Source organism: Chrysochloris asiatica, unplaced genomic scaffold (assembly GCF_000296735.1).
Source record: "Chrysochloris asiatica unplaced genomic scaffold, ChrAsi1.0 scaffold00071, whole genome shotgun sequence".
NCBI classification, from domain to species: domain Eukaryota; kingdom Metazoa; phylum Chordata; class Mammalia; order Afrosoricida; family Chrysochloridae; genus Chrysochloris; species Chrysochloris asiatica.
The window spans coordinates 4437772-4440500 of NW_006408589.1; positions in this window are offsets into that span (position 1 = coordinate 4437772).

Sequence of the window (2729 nt, forward strand, 5' to 3'; positions counted from 1 at the left end):
ATTCAGAAGTAGTTCATCACTCCTTGTTCCTAGTCTGTCTTCATCTGGAAGCTCATCTGAAACCTGTCCACCATGGGTGACCCTGCTGGTATTTAAAATATCGGTGGCATAGCTTCCAGAATCACAGCAACTCACAAGCCACCACAGTATGACAAACTGACACAGGAATAGTGGTATGAGACCAATACTGTAAAAAGTCAAGAGAAGGTTTATACAAAGAAAGAAACATTCTTTGCAGGTTACCAGCAATGGAAGGAGAGAGGAGGTTAAATCTCTAACTAGAGGATTGTTGTTGTTGAGTGCCAGAGTCAGTTCTGACTGATAACAACCCTATATAGGGTTTCCAAGGGGCAGCTGGTGGGTTCACAGTCCAAGGTTGATCCACAGTGCTACACCAGGACTCCATGGTAGTGGTGGTAATAGTGTGCCATGGAGTCGGTTCTGACTCATAGTGACCCTGTACAAGGGTTCCAAGGCTATAAATCTTTACGGGAGCAGAAAGCCTTATCTCTCTGCCTCAGAACAGCTGGTAGTTTCGATCTGCTGACCTTGAGGTTAGCAGCCAGACTCGTAACCACTATGCTACCAGAGCTCCTTCCAGGACTCCATACAGTCCTGTAAATTCATTTTTATCCTTACTGGAGTTTAAGAAGCACTGAGTTACATTTAAGGGAAAAATAATCAGTTATATGTTGTTGTTAAGTCCCATTGAGTCAATTCTGACCCATAGCAACCCTGCATAGGATTTCCAAGGAGCAGCTGGTGAGCTTGAACCACCAACAGTGCAGTTCAAATGACTTTGCAGTCAGACGCATTAGCCCACAGCACCACACCAGGCCTCCAATCAGTCATATAAATTTACATAAATGTTATTGGTATATAAAGGTGTCTTTCATCTGAACCACCAGCTTTAAAATAATCACCAATCCTTTCATGGTGAGCAATTATGGGAATGAGAGGAGGGGAAAAGGCTGGGAATGAACAGAAAATTTACAGTGACTCCCATTTGCTCAAGGGCTGACTTCATTTTTGCTTTAATATTTTGTCTCTAAATCTGAATTCAAAGTATACCAGGGAAAAATTGTTGCCATCATTTATCATTGGGGCACAATGGAGCTTTTTTATTTTTACAACTAATACACAGAAGTAAAAATAAAGGGATCATTTTGTTGTTAGATTTAATAAGAATATAAGCATAGGAACTCCAAATTTCCTTTCCATAGTTTCCTGGTATTGAAGGTATATAAATCCCTAATTGACATTGTCCTCTGAATGCAACTAACTGCTCATTAATTTTAAAATGGCTGCACAATCCATTGACAAGGAACTGCCCAAAATTTCAAGCTAGATTCAAAAGAAGACGTGAAACGAGGGATATCATAGCTGATATCAAATAGCTCTTTGCTGAAAGCCAAAAATACTAGGAATATGTTTTTCTTGACTACACAAAGGTTTTTGACTGTGTGAATCATAATATATTATGAAAAGAATGGGAATTCCAGAACAAGTAATTGTGCACATATGGAACCAAGAGCCAGTCATTAAAACAAAATAAGGGGATATTTTGTGGTTTAAAATCAGGAAAGGTGTGCATTAAGTGTATCCTTTCACCACAATTAATTAATCTGTAAGTGTAAGATAAGTGCTGGACTGTTAATTGCAAGGTCAGCAGTTCAAACCCACCAGCTGCTCCTCGGAAACCCTATACAGGGTGGCTCTGAGTCAGAAATGACTCGAAGGTACTTAACAACAATGGTAAGATGCTGAGTAAATACTCTGAGAAACTAGATTATATGAAGAAGAATGTGGCATTCTGATTGTTGAAAGGCTCGTTAATAACAAGTGATGTGAGCATGACTCAGCCTTGCTTGGGGAAGCAAAGAGGACTTGAAGGATTTACTGATGAAGATCAAAGAATGCAGCTTTCAGTATGGATTACACCTCACCATAAATAAAACAAAAATTGTCACAACTGTACCAATAATCAGCGCCATAATAAGCAGGCAAAAGATCTACAATCAATGAACACAGAAGTAGCAGTCAAGAACTCAAACGACATTGGGCAAATCTGCTACAAAAGACTTCTTCAAAGTATTCAAAAGTAAAAATGTCACTTTGAGGACTAAGGTATGCCTGACCCTAAGCCATGGTATTTTTAATGACCTCATATACATGTGTAAGCTGGATAATGAAGACCAAAGAAGAACTGATGCATTTAAATTATAGTGTTGGCAAATAATATTAAATATATCATTGTTGTTGTTAAGTGTTGTCTGGTCAGTTCTGACTCGACTCTGTATAGGGTTGCCAAGAAATAGCTGGTGGGTTTCATCTGCTGACCTTGCAGTTCGCAGTCCAGTGATGATCTTGCAGTGCCACACCGGAGTCCATAAATATACCATGTTGTTGAGGTTGTTAGGTACCAACGAGTCGGTACCAACTCATAGCGACCTTATGCACAGCAGAACAAAACACTGGCCAATCCTGGGCCACCCTCACTACTGTTGCCACGCTTGAGTCTATCGATGCTGCCACTTGACCAAACCATCTAGTTGGGGGTCTTCCTCTCTTTCTCTGACCCTCCACCTTACCAAACATGATATCCTTCTCTAACGACTGGTCCCTCCTAACTATATGTCCAAGTATGAAAGATGAAGTTCGGCCATCTTGGCCTCCAAGGAGCACTCTGGCTGCACTTTTTCCAAAACAGATCTATTGGTTCTTTTGGC